The sequence below is a fragment of the Cherax quadricarinatus genome, chromosome 4 (assembly GCF_038502225.1).
Source record: "Cherax quadricarinatus isolate ZL_2023a chromosome 4, ASM3850222v1, whole genome shotgun sequence".
Lineage (NCBI taxonomy): Eukaryota > Metazoa > Arthropoda > Malacostraca > Decapoda > Parastacidae > Cherax > Cherax quadricarinatus.
Window position 1 is genome coordinate 29540070 of NC_091295.1, and position 25390 is coordinate 29565459.

The window sequence follows — 25390 nt, forward strand, 5'->3', positions numbered from 1 at the left end:
TAATTGTGGTATTGGTTTTAATCAGTCATTCACATTTCAGGTTTTCTTGAAGGGGCACCTTTAGGTAGATGTCTGCATATATTTTTTCTCTTCCGAGGTTTTTATTTATAACTTGAGAACGCCTCACCCGATCGGCTTCAGATTTTCAACTCGGGTTGGTGTATTAGTAGGGAAATGTTTATGCAACTATTGGCACGTACAAGTGCCCTTTGGTCAATGCCATATAGACCCTTCCTTGTTTTGGTTTCTATACGACAACTTGAGAAAGCCTTTTCTGAGAGGAGAATGAGATTATACATAGTGATAAATTAGACACGTGCAACTCTTGGGTATCTTTATTAAGGAAACGTTTCGCCACACAGTGGCTTCATCAGTCCATACACAGGAGAAGCTTCTCCTGTGTATGGACTGATGAAGCCACTGTGTGGCGAAACGTTTCCTTAATAATGATACCCAAAAGTTGCACATGTGTCTAATTTATCAACGTGTCGGTTCTGTGAACCATTCATCTACAATCATACATAGTAAACTGCAGTAGATATACCATATATATCAAACTACAGTATATATACCAACATATAAAACAAATTACTTTTATAGTAGGCTTATCTAGTCAGCCTACCTTGAAGAACTGTTCAAGTGTACCAGGAAGGAAGATTGTTGTATGGAATTGAAACTATAATACATAAAATCCATAAGAACTGTTAAACACTAACAACTAAATATTTTTAGTAGTTTTAGACTAGCTAGTTCAGAGAGTTGTAAAGTGTTGTAAATGACCACCACCATGAAAATCTGTGTAGTCTACAGAAATGGTAACAAAGTTATGCCTGGATTGCATGCAATCTCTGTGGTAAATGGTCCCATGGGTCATGCAGAAACACTAAACCAGCAACCACTTTTGATATAAAATCAGAGAAATGTTTTTGGGTCTGCCCCAACGAGATACACCTGTATGAGGAAATTAAATCTATATTAAAAGATAAGAACAACAATAAAATATCCTTCTTGAAAGATATGTCAGTCTGGTATGACAGCTGGGAAAATAAAATGGGTGGGTTGGATGGGGCTGTCTTGGAAGACAGTGCTCCAGAGGGTGCTAGTGTTAACCAGGAGGACAACGCGCCAAGTGGAGACAGGTAAAGACAATGTTATTCAATTTACAGAGGTTCAAAGTAGCGATAATGCTGGAGATGGAACAAAAGGGGATGATGACTCAGGGAATTACCAGTAAAAACTGGTGGAAGCACTAATGTCCATACAGGGGCGGTAGGTAGTGAGGAAACAAAAAAAATGCATCAGTAGGGAATGTAACCACAAAAAATCCTAGCAAACAAAATTCCAATCTATGCAAATTCTATGCCTTGGGTATCTGCAGGCATGATATATCTGGTAAAACATGTGAGACATACACTTTTGACCATCCCAAAATATGCCGCATCCACATGACAACAGGAGGGTGCAACTCCCCTTCCTGTAAATTATTTCACCCCAAAATGTGTCACTAGTTACTCCATAAAAGAAAATGCTACAACGTATATTGCCAGGCACATCATCTAAAGGGAACAAGAAGACACAGACCAGCTGGATTATAGGAAACAAAAGAGGAGGGGAGCCATAGCCTCTCCAGAGAAGGAGGTTTATTAGTGCCAGGAAGGAAAAAAGACTGGCAAGAAATGACAGAAATCTTAGATTAACTGAAAACACTTCTGGAGCAGAGGCACAGTCATTGGCTTCCACTCCATAACAACAGATATTAAAACCAGCAAATAAACCCCCCCTACTTTCATTAATATAACAACATTTATCTTTGCAAACATACAGGGTCTAAAGCCATCAACAAACAGCAAAATTCCTTACATCAAGGGACTGCTCACGGAGTCAAATGCAATGTTTGCAGCTTTCACGGAGGCCAACATAAAGGATCATTTTGACAACGAAATATGGATCCCAGGTTATAACCTTTTTAGATGCGACAGACTAAACAGGCGCCAAGGGAGGAGGATTGGCTTGTACGTCACAGAGTCGCTCATTTGCTCAGAACTACTAAACAAATCCAATGATGTAGTGGAAGTTTTGGCAGTAAAGACTGAAAACCAAAACCTTGTCTTTGTGGTTGTATACAAGCCTCCGGATGCAACTTCCCAGCAATTCCAGGAACAGCTTTTGAAAACTGACCACTGTCTGGGAAATCTCCCAACTCCTGCAGCAAACATCTTGCTACTGGGAGATTTCAGCTTGAGACACCTAAAATGGAGGAGTGTAGCAAATAATATTTTAAGAGAGATCACCCCAGGAGGCAGCTCAGATGAAAATTCACTCAGATCACAACATAATAGAGCTACAGACATATATGCACAGGGCTCCTGACCAGCAAAATGCGATCAGTCATGAGGGTGCCTTCACAAAATTCAACTTCAATAACAAAAACATACAATGGGAACAAGTTAAACCATGTCCTAAATTAAACAAGCTGGAAAGATATCCTAAACAACATGGATCCGAACCTTTGCCTAGAAAAAAATTAACTCTGTGGCTCTTGAAGTCTGCTCAAGGCATATTCCATAAAAAAAAAGATATAAAGTAGAAAGAGAGAGATGCCCCCTATACAGATGAAGGCGAAGAATCACAGAGCTGCTGGGAGGGGCCAATATATCTGAAATACGAAGGGAGGCACTGATCAAAGAAATAGCAAATATCGAACTTTTAAACTTAAGGAATCTTACAGGAGACAATAATCTCAGGAAGAACTGAAAACCATAAAGGAAACTGAAAAAATACTTCTCTTATGTCAAATCTAAGGGTAAAACAACATTCAGTATTGGGCCCCTGCTTAGGCAAGATGGGATATACACAGATGACAGCAAAGAAATGAGATACTAAAGTCCGAATACGACTCACTGTTCAGCGAGCCGTTACCCAGGCTAAGGGTCGACAATCTAAATAAATTCTTCATGACCGAGACCCAAAATTTGGTCATCTCAAGAATCTCTGATATTATCCTAACACCACAAGACTTTGAAAAGGCAATAAATGACATGCCCATGTCATCAAGAACTGCAAGAAGCCCCTGTCACGTGCCTTCAGCATTCTATGGAGAGGGAGTATGAACACAGGGGTCATCCCACACTCATTAAAAACAACAGACATAGCCCCACTCTACAAAGGGGGCAGTAAAGCAATTGCAAAGAACTACAGACCGATAGCACTAACATCCCATATAAAAATCTTTGAAAGGGCTCTAAAAAGCAAGATTACCAACCACCTAGATACCCATCTGTTACACAACCCAGGGCAACACGGGTTTAGAGCAGGTCATTCCTGCCTGTCCCAGCTACTGGACCACTATGACAAGGTCCTGGATGTTATAGAGGATAAACAAAATGCAGATGTATACACAGACTTTGCAAAAGCCTTCGACAAGTGGTCGGCCACGGTGTAATAGCGCACAAAATGCGTGATAAAGGAATAACAGGAAAAGTTGGTAGATGGATCTATAGCTTCCTAACAAACAGAACACAAAGAATAATAGTAAACAGGGTAAAGTCTGAGGCATCTACGGTGAAAAACTCTGTTCCACATGGCACAGTACTAGCTTCCATCCTATTCCTCGTCCTCATATCTGACACAGACAGAGATGTAAGCCATAGCTCCGTGTCTTCCTTTACTGATGACCCCTGAATTGCCATGACAGTGTCCTCCATCGAAGACACCGCAAACCCCAGGCAGACATCAACCAAGTCTTCAAATGGACCACTTAAAATAATATGAAGTTCAATGAAGAGAAATTTCAACCACTCAGATATGGAAAACTTCAGGAAATTAAAACTGTATCAAGGTATACAACAAATTCTAGCCATACAATAGAGCGAAGAAGTAATGTGAAGGACCTGGGAATGATAATCTCAGAGGATCTCACCTTCGGCATCTGCTAGAAAAATGATAGGCTAGATAATAAGAACCTTCGAAGCTAGGGACGCCAAGCCCATGATGATTCTCTTCAAATCGCTTGTTCTCTCTAGGCTGGAATACTGCTGTACACTAACTGCTTCCTTGAAGGCAGGCGAAATTGCTCACCTGGAGAGTGTACAAAGAACTTTCACGGCACACATAAGTACGATAAAGCACCTAAATTACTGGGAACGGTTGCAGTCCCTTGATTTGTATTCCCTGGAATGCAGGCAAGAGAGATACATGATAATATGGACTGGGAAAATCCTAGGGGGATTAGTACCAAACTTGCACACGAAAATCACTCCCTATTAAAGCAAAAGACTCGGCAGGAGATGCAACATTTCCACAGTGAAAAACAGGGGCGCCACGAGTACACTAAGAGACAACATAATAAGTGTCAGGGGCCCAAGACTGTTCAATTTCCTCCCAGCATACATAAGAGGGATTACCAATAGACCCCTGGCTGTCTTCAAAACGGCACTGGACAGGTACCTAAAGTCAGTAGCTCACCAGCCGGGCTGTGGTTCGTACGAAGCCTGGTCTCAGACCGGGCTGCGGGGGCATTTACTCCCGAAACTCTCTCCAGGTAAGGAGAATGATGAACATCTACAAAGGAAAGAAGGAGAATGATGAACATCTACAAAGGAAAGAAGGAGAATGATGAACATCTACAGAGGAAGGAAGGAGGGTTAATGATAAAATTATAAAGGAAGGAATAAATGTAGGAAGAAAAAGAATACTATCACAGAGGAAGAAACGAAGGGAGGAAAGATAATAAGATCACAGAGGGTGTGTGAGGCGACTAAAGGTGCGTGAGTCAGTAGCGGCGGTCAAGCACCGCCTCACGCACTCTCCCCACCTCTTCAACCCCCACCCCTCCCCGCGGTGCGAGTCAACTCCTCCTCCCCACCGAAAGTACAAACCCCCACCTCAGCCACCCCAGGTCCGAACCCCAGCCAACATAGTTTACCTTCATCTCCTGGCAACACCTGCGAGTGGCAAAGTTCGTAGCTCACTGGTGAGAGCATAACTCACAATCGCAGGGTCCTGGCTCCTCCTCCTTCTCACTACCTTCCCCACTACTACTACTACTACTACTTCTATTACTACTACTACTACTACCACATCCTGCCTCTATATACCCCTTCTTCTCTCCTTTTCGTTAGTGTGACTTTGTAAATGGTCCAAGTCGGACCGAAACTTCGTCGTAAGCTCCTCTCTTCTATGTGCGAGTTATTTGTGTATCATGGGTTCGATTCCCTGGTACGTAAAAACATTTGATCACGTTTACACCTCCGCTACCCCTGACCACCTAGCAGTAAAAATAAGCACCTGTGTGTTAGTACACTGTTGTGGGTTGCATCCAGAGAAGATTTGTTGATAATTTCAGTCCTGCTAGAATGTCATGTCCAGGGGCGGTGCCCTTGGGGAGGACTTGGGGGCTGAAGCCCCCAATATATATATATATATATATATATATATATATATATATATATATATATATATATATATGTCGTGCCGAATATGTAAAACTGGTCAATTAACAAGAACTCATTTAAAATTAAGTCCTTTCCAAAATTTTCTCTGATACGTTTAAAGATATATTTTTTTCATTAATGTTAATGTAAAAATTTTTAATTTTGTTCCAAACGAATCTTAGAAAACTTATTATAACCTTATTATAACCTTATTATAACAAGAACAATTTATTTTAGCCTAACCCAACTAAATATATTTTAGATTTGGTTACAATAATTTAATACTAAAAAAACACAGTGAAATATATTTTTTCCGTTAGGTTCAGAATGATTTTGGCGAAATTATTGCATACACAAATTTTCGCTTGTCCTATATGGCAAGATGAGCATTGCTATTTAAGCCAAGATCGCAAGTTCTGCCTATTCGGCACGACATGTATATATATATATATATATATATATATATATATATATATATATATATATATATATAATAATATGTATATATGGGGGGTCCACCTCTGGTGTCAATTGTGGGACCCACAGCCTCGGAGAAGTGGATAAAAAGGCTTCAAGGAAGAATATTTGGATTTCTTCCTGAAGCTGTTTGAATATTCCACTTCCCCTATCACCCCATCTTTTAATATATATTTTTTTTTTTACCAATAGGAAATATTTTATTACATAATATGGTACAGAAGATTTAAGAGATATATTGTTGATATATATGTGGCATATAAGGTACATGTTGTTACGTGTGTATCACTGATTATAAGGCGAAAATCTCATCCAGCTCCTCAGAGCTGGGGCGTGCCCAAAATACAGCAGGCATTACCCCTTTGAACAGCCGCACTGAGCCGCTGGAACAGAAAACTAGCTGCCCTGGGATCCCTAGTTACCCAGATGAGTCTTTTTCCCAGCTCCTTAAGGAATTTAGATGCACTCTTTCCCCATGAGCCAAGGGTCTCTGAGCCTATGGGAACAAACATATAATGATGGGCAAGTTCTCCATATTTTCTAGACTTTTGGGACTCCCTGAAGCTGGCAGCTGCCCCTCCTTCCTCCCTGGTGTATTGGAGATAGGTATCAGCCAAGGTAGATGCACATGTATAGTCCCACACTACCTGCTTCCCATCTGTCCAGGCTTGAATTGTGATACCATCTGGACACTTCTGGCTGCCATCAGATCTGCATAGTTGGGGTGGATCCCTTACTGCTGGGCATCCAGCTGTTGTGAGGCTCCTCTTGATAATGTTATTAACCTCATGTCTTGCAATCTTTCCCTTGGATTTACGGCACACAAGACCATGGTACCCGAATCGGTCTGCTGCTTCACTGCCACAAATACACCTGTGTTCGGCGAGAATAGGGGCGGCAAGTCGAAGGGCAACACCGATGCGGATGATCTGTGGGTCTAGGCGTGTGCCAAGGCTGGAATTGGGAACAGCCAACAGAAAGTCCCCAGCATGAGGGGCTCTCACTGCCAGGAGGCGGGCTCTATTCTTCCCTGACACACTCTGAAGCATTGTTGAGGCTATATTTTCCACTATTGGACCATCCCAGTGCGATTGTTTGTAGTTGTTGGGGGCAGCAGGTCTGGTTTCAGAGCCCGATAGATTATCCCAGATCATTGCTCCGTCAATGAATTTTTGGTCCTGGACTCCAATCTTGTCCCAAAGATGTTCAGGGAGAATCGCTGCTACAAGCTCTCTGGATGCAATACACGAGGACAGAAAAGCAGGTAACGCAATCTGTGATGACTTGCGGACACCAATGCCTCCTAGTCTGACTGGAAGTGTAGCTTGGTTCAACTGCCCGTCTTCTAGAGTAAGCTTAAGTACTTTCGTAAAAATCTGAATCAGAATACTATCATATTCGTGGAGTATAGTGTTATCATATGAAGGTGCACATCTTAGGAAATATGTCAACCTGGGCAAACTCAAGCACTTTGTGAGAAGGTACAAGGCATCGTGGGTGTCCAGATTGCCTATTCGTTGTTCCGTCTCCTTAACTCTTCCAATTTCTTCCTGAGAATTGTGTCAATGGCATTGCTTCCCAGAGGTGCTCCTAGCAAGACACTATTTGTGGGGGCAATGACTGCTGCTCCTGGTAGTTTTGATCTCACTGCATTTATCACTTGTTGACTGACTGAGATGATTTCACATTTGGATGGATTCAGGATGAGACCCATTTCCTGTCCCCGTGTCATTACCTGTGTAAGGTCATGTAGGAGGGACTTCTTTGTACCTGCTAGTGTGCCATCATCTAGGAACCAGATGTTTAGCTCGCTGGTCAGTCTGACTGTGATTTCCCTAACTGCTATACAGAAGAGAAATGGTGCAAGAGGATCTCCTTGTTGGACACCCTCCGATGATGTGATTTCATACTCTCCAAAGAGAAGCATTGATTCCTTGCTATACCCAGCTGAAACAAAAGGGAAGAGACCAGGGAAATGTTCTTGTACTGCTGCTAATACCACGTCTCTTTTCAGGAGATTGAACGCATTCTTGAAATCTAATTTTACCACTGCATTGTCCTCAGGCAGGTTGTTGATATACGCCCTTGTTGCATGAACCGCTGCTTCACTTCCTTGAGAGACCCCAAAGCCAAGCTGGTTTGGTTGAAGCATCATGGCTGCCTGTGCACGAATACTTCGGACAGCAGCTTTGGATATGAGGCGGCTTAACGTGTTGCCTACTGCAATTGGCCGAATTCCTCCATCCTTCTTTTTAAGTGCACAAAGTGTTGCACCAAAAAAGAAAGGTCTAATTTCATCAGGAATCAGACCAGCCAAGGAATTGTTGACGAACCTTGTGATCTCTGAAAGCAGTGTCTCTGCAATTTCCCCAATAACTGGATTAATTATTTCCTTTAAATGCTGTGGCCTTATTCCAGTGTAACCCCCAACAGAGCCAGATGGGAACGACATTATTGCTTTGTAAATGTCTGAGTCTTCCACAATCAATGGTTCCATAGTGGGGACAGGTGTTGGAACTGTTGGTACCACTGATTTCCCTGGCAGGGTGCTTTCCTCTAAGTGCTTCAGCAGTGTCAGCATCCCTGGGAGCAACTGTATCTTCACTGGTAATAATTCTGATTGCCCCCACTGTGTTGCCCTCTTCTGCCTCTCCCTTTTTTGTGTTGAAGGGGAAGGCGAATGAGGTTATCAACTCTAGGAAAATCTCTTAAGGATTTAATTATCATATATATATATATATATATATATATATATATATATGTGTGTGTGTGTGTGTGTGTGTGTGTGTGTGTGTGTGTGTGTGTGTGTGTGTGTGTGTGTGTGTGTGTGTGTGTGTGTGTGTGTGTATCTGCACAAGAATATATAAAAAAAGTATATGTAAATTCACAAACACACATATGTGCACAAATATATACACATATGAAAGTGCACATATGTACAGAAATTCAAATTCATAAACATACACACACACATATACAAGTTTTTATATTCTCCTGCACTGGAATTGTATGACCACCCTCACTGCTCCTTTTATGTCCATTGAGGTAGATGAAGCTGGATCACGTGACCCAAATACATCGAGCTGTAATTGTCTTTATATACCTCCTCGACGCTCACCCGCCGTACCACTGAAGAAGTTATCTAGACCAGTGTCAACTTCATTCCATGATGAATAAACGAACGAAATGAAATTTCTCGGAGGAGCCACCGAGCCCCATCTAAGACACCCGTATGGTGGAGACTCCGCGTCCTGAAGAACATACATGGTGACAAAATGTAATAATGTTGGTAGAATTACCGACAATATGTTAAATAAAAGAACACAAGTGCAACTAATGCGACATTTTACTGTGGCAACGTTTTGGTTTCCAGGAGCTTTGCCAAGCCGTTTCCTAGCGGCTCGACATGGCTCATGGAGAGCGAAACGTTGCCACAATAAAATGTCGCATTAATATAATAATAGTTGCATTTCTGTTCTTTTACCTAACAGGATATGGATGGAAAGCTCTCAGGGGGTGGAGAGAGACCTGTAGCCTAGGAGGAAGGGAGTAAATCAGCAACACATGGAGGAAAATGACCACCTCTAAATTTTATCCAGGTTCATGCAGTGTCTGGGAAGAGTGGGAGGTAATCGGGTTTATTTGGAGGAAGGAAACGGTAGCTCCAGTTCACGGAATCACGTGCCTGTCACCAGCATCAGGGCAAACCCCATCCTTCAAGGAGGTTCGTCAGTCCCCAGTAGTAGTGAGACAATGAGATGGTACTTTCAGAGACATGCCGCAGCCAGGAGTTTCTTAATATTAAGAACCTTCATCAAGGAACTATCGAAAATTATTACCACGAGTTACATTTATGTTCATAAAGAATGATTAACACCTCTGAAAAACAAATATAGGACACCTGTTTTTGCTTTGATTTTGCAAAGTGTACAGCGAAGGTCATCTGGTTGGAAAATCTGTAATCAAGCTTCACCCGGTGTGATCTTATCAAGAGCATCTACTGAACGGCGACACGCCACCTCACGGCAAGACGGTGAATGATAAATAACTAAATCACCATAACATTCCTTGGAATAACATTCACCACAATATTGACAGTAACTATGAATCAAGTGATATATACTCCATATATTTCTGTGTAAAACTCCTCCGCGAGACAACCTTGAACATTGATTACCAACTTACACCTTTAAATAACAGCTACGGGATGAACCTGAAAAAAGTGGCAATTCAGGACCAGTTTATAGATTTGCCTCATCACGTCATAACTTCACGTGGTATCATAGGCTTTCTCCAAATCCAGCAATACTGCCCACTTGTGATAGTGACTGAGAAATCTTATTTGGATATCGAACCAAGGGATTAGTGGTTGAGTGAAATTTACGATAGCCATATTTAATTGAAAATAATTTTTCTTTATTACTAAATTAACCTATTTATTGTTTTTCTTCAGCAGTTTACGTAGAAATTATTCAGACATATGGCTATAAAGCGTAACCATTCCAGAGACCCCCAAAAAGGACTTTTCCCAGGCTGAGAATGATAAGCACGAGAGGCTCTCTCTACCATGCAGGGCGGATCTAGGGAAACCAATGAAACTTAAGCTTCAGGCCTCTAATCCCGGGGGCCCCCCAAAAAGCGATTTAGTCTACATTTGTGTCTACTGTAAGAGTTTTTTTAATAATATAATAATATGATGTAATTCAGTACAAAATAATAGTTAAAAATGAAATTAAGAGGTTATTAAAAGTATCATGTAGGTTAGCCGTTGTTAGTTGTACAAGGGCTCCATAACAGTTCAAACTTAGGGGCCCAAAATGTGGGGCCGCCACTGACTACATGAAAAAACAGTGTACACTATATGCCATAGTTAAACAGGTCCAGCAAATAAAATATAGATGCTTCATAATGAAGACCATCTTTCCCTTGGGACAGTAGACTTCGTGACCAATTAATTAGCTGTAATTTTCCTTGTGTTACAAGCCTCCTGAAATTACACTCCCTCAAGAAGGACGATCGATATATCATTGGGATACAATACTGAAAGACTAAGGTGCGAACCACCCTGCGGAAGTATTCATCACCTCATCTGCAACTGTACATAATTCTACAAGGCTGGGGTTGGTGGTCTCTTCGAGAGTCTTCCATTTACGTCCGTCCATTGTAATGATAAAGCCAATGGTTGGCGAAACATCTACAAATAAAGATAACCGGATGTTGCACATGTGTCAAATTCATCAAAAGGACGATCTTCAGTAGTTCTTAAAATATTCTTTGGGGTCACGGACCCCTTTGAGAAAACTGATATAATTATGGCCCTAACTTGGAAAATGCAGATAAACACAAAACAATGCCCTTGACTACTGATATGGCATCTTACATATTGTTCCAATACAAAAGAAAAGATATTAAATGGAACTATTTTTAAAACATACTTAAAAAATATTCTTTTAGCAACCTTATTCTTCAGACATTAACAGTCTAAAGGCAAAATATCCATATTTTAAAAATCGTTAAAAAAATTTCTGATCCGATACTCGCTTTGGGTCCCCAATACTGATACCATAAAAATTGCTGATCCCCATATCAATAACGATAATTATTTTAGAACAGCCGTAATCATCATCAGTGAAAATAGTGATAAAACACCAATGGCATTGACAGTTCTTGGAATCAAAACACTTTTTTATTGAATACACCGAATATAGTTTTCCCTCTAAAAAGAATAAAAAAATTTGGCCCTTGCTGATCTATATTTTAAAAATAATCAAATTATGAATATAAAACAACGTAAACTTTTTGGCTGAAAAATAAACTTTATTGAAAATTTTACTTGTAAGTGATGTATACATTAATAAATTTTTGGGTGATGTATGGAGTTTATTTAGTAAGATAAACCCTTACCATTAAACGATGTTAAATGTTGATCTTTTGGGAGCGGATGTTTTTTAATTATGGGGAAATGCATTCATAACATAAACATGAGAAAGAAGGAACCTGCCGGGGGTCGACCTTTCGGACAGGGCCATCTTCCCCCCATTGGCCCAGGGGCCCCCCCCCCAGATTGGGCCCCCGTCTGGTCACCTCCCCTCAGGATGGGCACGGCCCAGACCCCGCAGCACCTGTCAGGTCCCAAATCCCCCCACCCACCCCACTCATGTATTTATCTAACCTATTTTAAACTCACAACGTTTTAGCCCGAATAACTGTACTCGGGGGTTTGTTTCCTGCGATGGTAAATTAAGATTTTGTTCAGATTTTTAACCGGGAGGGTTAGCCACCTAGTATAACCCAGTAAGGCCCAGTGTGTCATCAGGGACTGCCCTGTCCAATTTAACCCCCGGGTTTTGGACCCACAATAGTCAGTGTTTTGGGGGTACCTGCCTGCTGGGTAGGGGGGGGAAAGTAAGCGTGGGGAACCGCAACTTTTCACCCGGTGCTGGGGATCGATCCCCGTTCCCTCTTTTGTGAACTGAGGATTTTGTCAACCAAACCCAAGGACATCAGTGTATTTTCCCCTAATGTAAAATTTTCCATCCCTTCTGCACTTTTTTGGGAAAAAAAAAAAAACGATTAACAGAATTTAACATAAAACTAATTTTCTTTTTTACATAGTTATTTCAAAAACAGGAATTAACTCAAAAAAAAATTGTCCATTAAAAAATTGTCCATGGACCCACATAAAACCGGACCTCCCCCAAAAATCCCCCGTCTTCGCTTCGGGCATCACAGCAGGGGCGAGAGTTTCCGAAGACTAAAAAAAATTTCCCCCAAAAAAAAAGACAAGGCAAAATAAGAAGGGAAAATCCTGGGGCTTTGTAATAAATTTTCATAATTGGGGGACTGTGTCCTCCCGTTTTGAGAATATACAAGGAAAAAACCTGGTTAGTTCCGTCACACTGCAACAATTTGCGGCCGGACCCAAAAGGGGCTATTGGGGGCAACAAAACACCAGCACCACCGTGAGGTTTGTCCCGCCCCCCGTGAGGTCCCCATCACCCCGCACCACCGTGAGGTCTGTCCGCCCCCCCCTGGGGCTGTCCCGCCCCCTGAGGCCTGTCACCAGCACCCGTGAGGTCTAACCAGCACCACCGTGAGGTCTGTCCCAAACACCACCGTGAGGGCTGTCACCAGCACCACCGTGAGGCCTGTCACCAGCACCACCGTGAGGTCCCTTTTCCAGCACCACCGTGAGGTCTGTCCCCCAAGCCCCCCACCGTGAGGTTTTCACCAGCACCACCGTGAGGTCTGTCAAACACCACCGTGAGGGCTGTCCCCAACACCCCCCCGTGAGGCCCTTCCCCCACCACCGTGGTCCCGTCACCAGCACCACCGTGAGGTCTATCACCCCGCACCACCTGAGGTCTATCCCCGCACCCCCCGTGAGGGCCCGTCACCAGCACCACCGTGAGGTCTATCCCCAGCACCACCGTGGGGGCCATTCCCGCACCCCGTGAGGTCTGCAACCCCCCCACCGTGAGGTCTGTCCCGCCCACTGTGAGGTCTGTCACCAACACCACTGTGAGGTCTGTCACCCGCACCACCGTGAGGTCTGCCCCGCACCACTGTGGGGCTGTCCCGAACCGGGTCTGCCCAAACACCACCGTGATTTATCATCAACACCACCGTGAGGTCTTTACCAACACCACCGTGAGGGGTCACCAGCACCACCGTGAGGTCTGTCACCCCACCACCGTGGTCTGTCCCCAACCACCGTGGGTCTATCCCCAGCACCACCGTGGGTGTCCCAGCACCACCGTGAGGTCTTCACCAGCCCCCCGTGGGCCCGTCCCAGCACCACCGTAGGTCTGTCACCGCACCACCGTGGTTTCACCAGCACCACCGTGGGTGTCACCACCCACCGTGGGTCTACCCCACCAGCACCCCTGGGTCTGTCATCAGCACCACCGTGGTCTGTCACCAGCCCCCCTGGGTCTTAAACCCACCACCGGGGGCCTTCCCAGCACCACCGTGGGGCCCTTCCCAGCACCACCGTGGGGTCTGTCACCAGCCCCCCGGGGGGTCCCCCAAACCCCACCGTGGTCTTTCAGCACCACCGGGGGTTGCCCCCGCACCACCGTGGGGTGTCCCCAGCCCCCGTGATCTGTCACCGCCCCCGTGGGTCTTCCCCCCACCGTGGGGTCTCCCGCACCACCGGGGTTATCAGCACCCCTGAGGTCTGTCACCAGCACCACCGTGAGGTCTGTCACCGCCCACCGTGAGGCCTGTCACCAGCACCACCGTGGTGTCACCACCCTACCGGGGTGCCCCGCCCACCGTGAGGGTGTCCCCGCCCCCCGTGGGTGTCACCACACCACCGTGGTGTCACCCCCCCCTGAGGTGCCCCCGCACCCCTGAGGTGTCACCAGCACCAGTGGGGGTGTCCCACCCACCGTGGGTGCCCCGGGAAGAGTAAGACATCATACAAGCTCCATCACTACGGAAAAAAATGTTTAATGAATATGAATATTATGGGGCAAAAAACCCTAGGGAGGAAGCTCCTGGGAAAGAGGTAATTAGGTTTGATTCCAGAAGAAACAATTCTAATTTTGCAAATTCTTCAACAACAACAAGACACCCCTCTAAGAAGGAAGGTTCTCCCCCGATCTTTTTTGAAAAATTACGTTCAGTGGCATAAAATAGTTTATCAATACTTGGAAGGATATCCCCACGGTTCTCTGATGGACAATATACATCAAGTCTATGACTGAACGATACATTTATTAAGACAAAGATGCTAAGCCAGTGATGATCCTTTTAAATCCTTTATTCTCTCTAGGGTGGAATATTTAAATTTAAAATCTCCATTCAAAGGGGGAAATTGCGATCTAGAAATGTACAAAAAAAACCTTTTTGCACGTATAAGTTCCATCAAACACCCTTTCTACTGGGGCGCGGAAACCTTTACCTCCTGGAAGAGGGGAAGATACATCATAATCTACATAAGATTTGGGGAATTCCAATCCACAAAAATCACTCCTTGAAAATAAAAAACTTGGCAGGCGATGTAACCCCGTGAAAAGTAGGGGCGTCACTGGTACCTAAAAAAAACCCAAAATGTCCGGGGCCCAAAAAAATGTTCAACAGCCTCCCCCCCAGCCAAAAAAATTAAAAGTCCCCGGTTGTTTCAAAAAGGGGAGCTGGATAGATATCTAAAATCAGTGCCGGATCAGCCGGGCTGTGGTTCGTAGTTTGACTACATGCGCCAGCAGTAACAGCCTCGTTGATCAGGTTCTGATCCACCGGAGGCCTGGTCGTGATCAGACCGCGGAGGCGTTGATCCCGGAATGCCCTCCAGGTAGGTACACATCACAGTTCTGTGATAGAACACATCACAATTTCATGGTAGAACAACACACATCACAGTTCTATGATAGAGCAACATACATTTTTTCACAGTTCTAATGATAAGAGCAACACACATCTAAACAGTTCTAGGGATAGAGCAACACACATCACAGTTCTATGATAGAGCAACACAAAATTCCAATGACAGTTCTATGATAGAAACATTTTATACATCACTCGATAAGAACCCCTCCGGGCAAACCTCACCTTAAAGGAGTTGCTTCTCAACCAAATTTTTGCTTAATTTAAGGAGGTAGTTTGAGGTTCACCTCAGGAAAGTAGTATAATATTATCATTGTATACAGTACCGTCAAGTTGACAGATAAGACACATGTGCAACACTTCGTATCTTTAGATTACAAACATCAATATCCAGGCCCAACGCACCATTCTCTGGTAAGTTATGTAAAGGAACAAGACGAATGGGTTCTGAGACAAGTGACGTAAATCCGACAAGTAGCTAAAAACAGAGTTGAAGAGATTTTTTATATTTTACCTCCGAAGCCGTTAAATTATTGTGCAGCCCATAGCCATCCTGTGGACGGTAGCGCAAGAACATATGGATACACAAAAGGCCTAGGAACTAGGCCCTAAAGGGTTTACAGGAGTACATTTGGATTTATATATGTAGTTCATGTATCTGTTGCAAGCAAATTTAGGAAATACGCTTAATATATATGGTATCTTATTTTCATTAATAAGATATCTTGACATACCACATAGGTTATTATAGTGTCTATCTCTATATTCCGGTTTGACGAGAGGAACTTTATTGAGGTTTGCCTGCGAAATGGCTTTTTCCCTGAAGAAGCCCATTCTCAATAAAATTCATTTATGCTTCTTTCCCCATCCAAATGCTCGCTGCCACGGTCCTAAGTTATGTTATGACCCACCACAGGAGCTTTGGGTCATCTGTCTGGGGCCCTTTTTTCCGGTCACACCTTAAAGATTAAAAGATAACATCACATGATATGAGTGTGCTACATTATTCTAGATAACCCACCATACTTAACGGCGGGTTGTCAGGAATTAGAAAGGGGAGGTTCAATAAACACTTGACCCCCTGAACAAAGGGTTTAGGTGAACAGGGGGGTCCCTGTGAACACAGGGGGATTTAAGTGAACACAGGGTTGTCGGTGAAAAGGGAAAGGACAAGTAAACACTAGGAGGTCAGGTGAACACGGGTGTTCAAATGATCTTACAATCATAAAAAAGTACACTGTCACAAATGATCATTGTATTAATATATATATATATTAATAATATTATTAATATATATATATATATATATATATATAATAATTTTTTTTTTTTATCACTTGATTCCCCCCAAGGCAGGGTGGGAAAAAATTTCCCTCATTCCTCCATCACTGTCTTGCCAGAAGGGGGCTTTCCTACAGTTTTTTAAAAAGAACATTAACCCCTCCTTCGGTGGGCACTTTTCCCCCTCCCCGGACTCAGTCCGGGCCCGCCATTTTCCCGATCCCCCATAAATGTTATTTTTCCCTAACAGCAATGTTTAAAAAACCCTTTGTCTCCATTCACTCCTATCAAACACGCTCACCTTGCTGGGGGTAGCCCCCCCACCAAAACCTCCACCCCTCCCCCACCCCCTAGGGACCCCTACCCAAACTTTATTTCCCCCAAACTCCCACCCCTAACTGTTTTTGGCCCGGAAAAACTTTTTTTCATTCCATCTTTTCTTGTCATCCCCCTAAACCACCACATTTAACTCCCCGTTTTATAAGTTTTCTTCTTCTCTTTTTAGTAAATGTATCAGGAAAGGGGTTTCTAATTTCCCCCATTGAGGCCTCACTGACGGGGCAGGTGAACACAGGGAAGTCCATTCAACACAGGGAAAATAATAAAAGAACAAGGCTATTTCGAGAAAAAGGAAGCCAAGGTTTTAAACATATGAGGTCTGTAGGTGAACAAGGGATGGGGCAAAAGTGATCCCTTTTTTCAACATAAGAGAGTACACCAGCAAACTACCCTATGACATTACAGTTTTTTTATATTAGACATATATTATATGTTGCTATATACCATATATGTATATATATATATATATATATATATATATATATATATATATATATATATATATATATATATATATATATGTGTGTGTGTGTGTGTGTGTGTGTGTACTCACCCATTTGTACTCACCTATTTGTGGTTGCAGGGGAGTCCACGATCCTGGCCCCGCCTCTTCACCGATTGCTACTAGGTCCTCTCTCTCTGCTCCATGAGCTTTATCATACCTCGCCTTAAAACTATTTTGGTTCCCGCCTCCCCTACGTCACTTTCTAGCTACACACACACAGGTGTGTGTGTGTGTGGTCTATCTATTAATAAAGTACACATATAACATAACTTATCGGGGATGGTAGGGGAAGAAAATATTAAAACAACTCCGGGAGAACCTGAGTTTTTCTGAGGTACGTTTATTAGTTTATCTTCTCTTTAGGATGAGGGTCCCAGTAAAGTTCTAGAGGGTTAAATTTATACTTTATAAAAAATTAAAAATATATATATATATATATATATATATATATATATATATATATATATATATATATATATATTTAGGTGCCTTAACAACACAACTGACTGACTTCGCTTCCTCAACAACGATGGTTTAGCCTCTTACCTCCTTTCGTTATTGCTTTCGCAAAATTAGTCTGAACATCCCAAAATTTTAATATACGTCACTAACTTTGGATATGCTGAGTAGGATTAAGCTGCACGACATTACGTAAATTTGATCAAGGTTTAGTTAGTTCACGAAGCTAATTTTGGGCAAAACGAAAAAAACTATGCTGTGTTAATTCGCGTTACTGTATCTAATTATAAAAAGTTTTTTTTTATTCGGCTTACTAGACCGTTCTTGCTGAAAAAGGCCCTCTCGTCCTCGTCACCCCCTCCCGCATACACAATTAAAATTTTATGTATATAGGCCCAGGGAATCTTGTTTCGCATTTGTATATTGTAATTTTCTCTAAATATTGACTATAGTTATTTTCTATCTATTTACTGAATACTTACCCGCCTATTGCCCAGTACTAGACAGTGTTAGAATGTTATTAGGTTGTTAGGTTGCAAGATTTTTTCCTATTTTGTCTTCCTGCAACTTTAGTTTTTATTTAGCTTGTAACTCGAGAGCGCCTCGTCCCATCGTCTTCAAATTTTCAACACTTGTGCACATGTAACGAGGACCAAATTCTTGAACAAATGGTATGTTCGCTTGCCCTATGACGAAAATTGTTGAACCATTCCCAGTACATGTATCCTATAATGGTTTAGATAACTTCCAAAACTCTCATTGGCGGAGCTTCGAACATTCAAAAGATGCTTACTAATTCGACGGCGGCGGGAGTCAAATTTAAGCATGTAGGACAGATTTAATCATATTGTTAAATCAGGTTAAGTAATTTCAGTTTACTCTACTGAACAGCTTCAATGTTTAATGGGCGATACCTCTTACGCAAGAGAGTACCCATTAAGCTTTATTTGCATGTAGGCAAATTTATTAATGTAGTAAAATAGTTAAAAAGGACTGCTGAAATCCCTGCCATAACTGGAGAATAAATCATCTGATCGGCTTCAAATTTTCACCACTGGTGTGACTTCCTGAAGACAAGACTCACGCTGCTATTGGGTGACATACATGCCAATTTGCCAATTTTATTGAATAGTGATATTAATTTTTATTCAATAACTAAAGAATGCTTCTGATTAGCTACACAATATTATTAAGGATACAGTCTATAAATCATGAAATTTTACTGAATACCTAAAAAATTTGGAATTATTGCATTCAGATCAATTACTAAAGAATGCCTTTCTGTTTGGATACCAACTTTCATTATTATGGTCTATGATTCCTTAATATTATAAACGGGACAAAGAAATGTCGAAGTTATACAAATGGGAAAATCTGGCAAAAATAAGTTTTATCCACGAACCCCGACATTAATATTCCATACAGAGGTTAACGAAGTGACTTACACTCCAGCACTGCTCAGTGATTGCCTTAACTGTTAATACATTCACACACATGCAGTACATATACACACATATATATGCACACGTATACATATGCACGCGTATATATGTGTATATTAACAGAACAAATACACAAAACATAAGGATACATAAATATGTATAGACATATACCTACATATGCACATTCATATATTAGTGTACATACATTCAAAAGAATACATGCATTCATGCACATATACACACATACATAAACATGCATATATATAAAGTGTACATTCATAAATGCATACATATGCAGACGCATATACGATGCAAATCCAAAAACGTATATACGTCCGTGCATACGTGGATACCTACTTTTATATTTTGCTCCACTAGAATTCAATCACCACTGCATTATTCCTTTTTGCGCGTACTGAGGCAGAGGAGGCTGGGCTTATGGAATATGGGATACCTTTCTCGGATCGCGCAGTTGACCGTAGTGCATCTAGTTACTACTGTTAACTTGTGGTAACTAGATGTACTAATGAGACAACTTGCTTCCTCCAAGACAGTTAACCTTGTAACTTAGATGGTTACCTCGCCTAACAAACTGAACATTGAGCCAACAACTAAATAAACTAATTACTTAATCTGCACAATCTTCAGTGGTGATGTATTTGTAAAGCATCTACTCAAACTTGTTTTTTTCCAGGAAACTCATCAGTGACAAGTAACTTCTGTGTATCACAGCTGTGATCCATTCATACTAAAACAAATTAACGGATCAAACTGTCTCCTACTACATACCTTCTTGTATATGTATATATGCGAGTTATTTACAGTACAGGTACACATAAACACAATTATCATACATAAACCATACCACGGGTGGGGTTTGCAATCGTGTCATTACGATTTCGTGAGTTATCATATATACTTATAATATATGTGTAAATTACCTAGGATAACCAAAGTTATATATATATATATATATATATATATATATATATATATATATATATATATATATAATATATATATATATAAATAATATATATATATATATATATATATATATATATATATATATATATATATATTAACAAATCGCCTCTCCCAAAAACCCCAAAGAAAGAAAATCCCAAAAAAATACTTTCATCTTTTCCACTTTCATCCACCCCACATAATCACTTTTTTTGCAGGGTGCTCAGAACACAACAGTTTAGAAGGATATAAGAACAAAGCATAAGAACAAAAGGGAAACACTGCAGAAGGCCTCTGGCCCATGCAAAAGCAGGCCCAAGTCTCCTACCAGCAAGCCAATGCACCCAACCTGTCAGGTCAGGTCACATTGACTTAAGGAGGAACACGCAACCGACCTGTTCCCAAGCTATCAGGTCTAACTCCACCCACCCACATCTACTCATGTATTTATCCAACCTATTTTTAAAGCTACACAACGTTCTGGCCTCTTAACGGTGCCAGGAGTCTGTTCCCTCATCACAACTCTTTACCAAACCAGTATTTTCCTATATCCTTCCTGAATCTAAATTTTTTCCAACTTAAAACCATTGCTGCGAGTCCTGTCTAGGCTAGATATTTTCAGCACATATTTACACCCCCTTTATTTATTCCTGTCTTCCATTTATACCCCCTCAATCATATCCCCTAATTCTACGTCTTTCTAGAGAGTGCAGTTCGGGGCCCCTTAGTCTATCCTCATAGGAAGGTTTCTGATACATGGGATCATCTTTGTAAACCCTCCTTTGTACATTTTCCGGGAAATTTATATCCATTCTGTAATCAGTGACCAAAACTGTGCACATAATCTAAATGAGGCCTAACCAAGGATGTATGAGTTGAAGAACAACCGAGGACTCTATTATTTATGCTTCTTGATATAAGCCAAGGATTCTATAGCTTTATTGCGAACACTTATGCACTGTTGTCTTGGTTTCAGATTACTGTAACAGAACCCCTAAATTTTTTTCGCAATCCGTAATATTAAGATCTACATTATTTAGTTTATATGGCATGGTTTTGTCTGTCAACATTTAGAACTTTGCATTTGTCTATTTTAAACTGCATCTGCCACTTCTCCGACCACTGCTCAGTCTATTCAAATCTTCCTGGAGTGCTCGAATGTCCCCCGTCAGAATGAATTCGACGGCCTATTCCCGTGTCATCGGCAAACTTGCCGATGTCGCTCTTATGCCCTCATCTATGTCGTTTATGTAGATTGTGAACACAGGGGCCCAACCGCCTGTGGAACCCCGCTCGTGACCTTCCCCACTCTGATTTCTCCCCATTTTATGCAAACTCTCTGCCGCCTGTTGTCACCATGCCTCTATCGGGAAAAAAATTTCTCCTCCTATTCCATGTGCTTTAATTTTCCTCAATAGTCTCTGATGTGGGACCCTGTCAAAGCCTTACTGAAGTCCATATACAATATCATATTCATTACCATGATCTACCTCCTCAAATACCTTAGTGAAAAAGTTAATAAATTCGTAAGGCAGGAACCCCTTTGAAAACCATGCTGAGATTCGTTGATTAATTTATGCTTTTCAGGTGGCTACGAACTGCCTCGGGAATTATTGATTCCATAAATTTCCCCCTATGGAGGGTTAAGGGATTGGTCTATAGTTCGAAGCTAAGGACCTGTCACCTGTTTTTAAAATAGGTATCACATTTGCCATTTTTCCCCTTATCTGGCACCATGCCGGTTTGTAGTGATATGTTGAAAAGATTGCCAAGGTGTGCTAAGCTCCTCTTTACATTCCTTTAGAACCCTTGCATTACAGTTCATCAGGGGGCCGGGTTTGTTGGTTTCAATTTATCCCATTTGCCTAGGGCCATGTCACTTGTGACCCCAATAGTGCACGGTTTTATCGTCCCGTTCTACAACATATCCTCCAAACTGCCATTCCGAACCCCTCCTTTGAGTGCAAAACATTGTACTTCCCATTTCAGGACTCCCAAATCTGGCTATATAAAAATAAACAGTTTCCTGATCCCTTCACTAAATATTACCCTGCTCACCTCAACAGATCGTCAGGTCCCAAATACCATTCTTTCCATTCACTCCTATCAGACACGCTCATGCACGCCTGCTGGAAGTCAAGTCCTCGCCCCCAAAGCCTCCCTTACCCCTTCCTTCCAACCTTACAGGACACCCTACCCTGCCTTCCTTCTACAGATTTATACGCTCTCCCATGTCATTCTACTTTGATCCATTCTTTCTAAATGACCAAACCACCTCAACAACCCCTCTTCAGCCCTCTACTTACTTTTATTAACTCCCCACCTCCTAATTTCCACCTCCGAATTTTCTGCATAATATTTAAACCCCACATTGCCCTTAGACAACATCTCCACTGCCTCCAACCTCTCTCGCTGCTGCATTTCCCAAAAAATTCACCCATATAAAAGTGTTGGTACCACTATCTTTCATACATTCCCCTTTTTTGCCTCCATAGATAATGTTTTTGTCTCCACATTACCTCAATGCACCATCACCTTTTTTTCCCCCATCAGTTCATGATTAACCTCATCCTTCATAAATCTTGGTGATGACCAGACCCCCCATGCTGGCGTAATGGCCACGCGTAATATATAAACATTTTTGGAGAGGCAAGATGCCTCACTCATTTGACGGGTAACTTTGTCACATTTTAGATCTTAGTCACCAAGGCTGTAGGCTTTTGTGTATTGTGATTATTGACGCAACCGAGCTACAGACCTTGTGTGACGTTGTCGTAGACAATCTAACGTTTTCAATGTTTATCTCTGTTTATACACTCTAAAAAACAAGTGCAGGCAGAGTTGAGGATAATTTATGCAATACTAAATTTATTAGTAAGAGTGTTTTATCTGCGCATTAATTTTTCCTGATTAATAATATGACAAAAAAAAGTGATCTGCGTAGTTCGAAATAAAACAAAATAGACGAAAAACACTGAAACATAAGGAGGCAGTAGGTGCATTCGAGCGATGCCGCTGGCATGGCGCATTCTACCAATGTTTTGATTGATACCGTTAGAAATCATAAAACTTTATTTAACATGGTCAAAAATATTTTCTCAAGTCTCTGAACAAATGAGATCACGGACGTTAAACGAATTACAATAAAAAAAGTAGTCACTCGGCACTGAGAACAGCTCGAGCAGAATATGCTTAAATTACTTAATATGCCAAAATATAATATACCGAGGACATTAATAAAGTTATATTGCTGGACTCTTAATTTTAAAAGCATGACCAATGAGTTTTGTAGCTCCTGCCAAGCCAAGAAAATTTGTCAATAAATTAGAGAATGGCATTAAAGTACATTTCTATCCTGACAACCTGAGTCACACACGTATACTGTATATGTTAATTCTGGTTAAAACATCCAATACAGAAATTAATTCAGCGATGATGCGTGATGATTCAATAACCAAAAGTAAAAAAATATATAGAAAAAAATGCTTTGTATCCGTTGATTTGCAGACTATGATACCTTAGCTGGGTTCACCTGTCTTATGGCTGCCAGTGTCACTCACTCAGGACTAATGTGTATACCATGTTAGTGAAAAATAATACACTCATACAATATATAATGGAGTGACACATGTAATGTTTATGAAGCCTCAGCCAGTAATTCTATAAGTGAAAATGCAGGTCCCACAACGAACAGTAGAGATAAAGCCTATCAGAACCTGTTTGATACAAAGTGAAGTCACATTGTATTACTTGAGACAAGTCAGTCACTTATTATCACATTCACGGAGCAATAAACCTGTAGGTCATACAGCGTTTGAGTGAATGGCAAGCAAACAGGTTCAGGCCGAGAGGAAGATAAAGTTAAATTCACTGGAGCAAAGTCCTCACTAACACAGTGGATTGTATTATAATGTAAAAATAGAAATTTAATAATTTTTGCAGCTGCAATACTTTGACATTGCTTTGAGTTATATTGCTTTGATTTAGCTTAGAGTTATATTGCTTTGATTTAGCTTTGAATTATATTGCTTTGATTTGCTTTGAGTTATATTGCTTTGATATAGTCGTGAATATTATAAATGGCTTTGATTTAGTTGTATATTTAAATTTTTATGTTAGTATGGGCGGTGTTTTGTTCATGGGAGAATATATACAGTGTGAGAAAGTGTGTTAAGTCTCATAAATAAGTTTAAATTTTGTCAGTGGTCTTATGGACACACAGGTCAATGAGCACACAGTACATTATATAGATTTAACCTAGAATAACAGGATAACCCAGTGTTTAAATAATGTGATATATTTACACTAGGTGTCCTTGTCGAGTTCAATCTTTTATATGACATGCAATATCTTTTATTTCTACAAGTACATGTACAAGGTATACAGGCACAGTTGACATCAATGACATACTGCTATATACAAAGCCCTTTGTTATACAGAGCATTTCAGGGCAAATTAGGGCAGTTTCGTCCCATGATGCGACCCACAATCCAACTAACTCATATTACTGTTGAATGAACATTGGACAGCAGGTGTCTTAAGGAAACACGACCTAATGTTTCCAACCGTACCGAGGATCGATCTCCCGGACCTCGTGTTGAGCTGAGAGCGCTCGCGATCGATTATTTATAGCTTTGAAGCTTATCGACTACATGAGGGTAATTAAAGCTGCTTGTAGCCTGTTCACCTCCTGTCACGAAGATTTTAATAGCCATCATATCACCTTCATGGGTGAGGAGTGTGATGTGGATTACAGTACATATATTGGGAGATAGACAATGGTCGATGTATATATCCTTACGAGGTCAGTGATATGAATATAAAGCATATACACTGGGAGATACACAATGTCAGTATATATATCCTTCATGGGTGAGAGTGTGAGGTCTCAACAAAGACAACATAGAAGCACTTGTCCCTGGACTCACTACCACCTTGGCATTTCCACTGACGCCAATTCTCACGGTTCGTGATTATGCTTGCCTAATATATGCTATTATAATGTGCAGACATGCACGAAACACATCACAACAGCTTTTTTTAATTATTATTTTCCAGAATTATGAAGGCTTCTATGAGTATTTTGATCGATACATGAAACACTGTTCATAATTACACTGGCTGTAGTCACCTCCACTATATTTTGGTGTCTCATATGC